The sequence below is a fragment of the Lampetra fluviatilis genome, chromosome 62 (assembly GCF_964198595.1).
Source record: "Lampetra fluviatilis chromosome 62, kcLamFluv1.1, whole genome shotgun sequence".
NCBI lineage: Eukaryota > Metazoa > Chordata > Hyperoartia > Petromyzontiformes > Petromyzontidae > Lampetra > Lampetra fluviatilis.
In genome coordinates this window covers 6,939,291-6,940,389 of record NC_136336.1, presented here as the reverse complement: position 1 = coordinate 6,940,389, position 1,099 = coordinate 6,939,291, and positions in this window count along the sequence as shown.

Sequence of the window (1,099 nt, the reverse complement as noted above, 5' to 3'; positions counted from 1 at the left end):
GTCTTCTGTGGGATGTTTATTTTCTCGTCCTGTGTTTTGTTTTTCTCTTGCGTAGGAGACGAGTACTTTAGATAGGACACAAAGCTTTAAACAATCTGTATAGATAGGTCAGCAACCTACTTTATATCTGCACTGCCACATTCAGGCCATGTTGCAGCCTTGGCGGGTTGAAGCTTGACCACACGGTTTCTGACCACAAATCCCTTGTGACCAGCACACAAACATGCCTTTAATCTAGCAGTGGCTCGGCCCAACGGTTGTAAATTATAATGATATAATACCTCTTTCTTTGCTTTACTTCAATGTGTTTTGGTTCTGTCTGGCTTTTGTCATTTTAGTGACTCAAAGGTCACTCTTTGAAAATGGGACACTAAGCCCTGGTCTCTTGATTTCTCACTCCCGGGTTACGCAAAATCAACTTTGAAACTTTGTGCCGATTGTCAGTGATGCCGTCGGATTTTCTGAAAATCCACAGTTTTTTCTAGGCCATTTAACATTTTTTTTTGCTAAATATTGCCCAAGAATTTCTCTTCCTGCCAACACGTGGATAATGCCAACCTCGGAAGCATGCACAGTCATTATTAGTTGGGCAGAAGTTGTATGGAGTCACAGGTCTCCATAATCGGTCACTGTATAATAAGTAACTGGATAATCATTCTGCCTCTTCGTTTGCTGTCGTATGGCGCCTCGCAGAGATAAGTAAATTATTTTTTGGAAAGGCAACAAGTGTTTTTGAATTGTCTACGTTCTTTTGCCGTGCTAGATTGAATTACTTTGGTGCTACCGTTACAACAATAATTACTCATTTACCCAGGAATGTCATGCTGAATCTGAGGACCCCTATTCCAGGAGGGCTCCTGTATTTGGGGGTTTGTTTGGCCAACACCAACGACTTTGAATGTTCTTAGCTCTGGGAAGGAAACTGGGGAACCCAAAGGAAACCCACACAGAGTGGGGAACGTACAAATTCCACGCTGAAAGGTACCTGCAGGTACCTGCGTCGGGAATCAAACCCAGGTGCTTCGCGCTGTGAGGAACACTGCACTTCCACCCCTGTCCACGGTTCACTTTGTCTAGGTCAGGGGTCGGCAACCAAAAC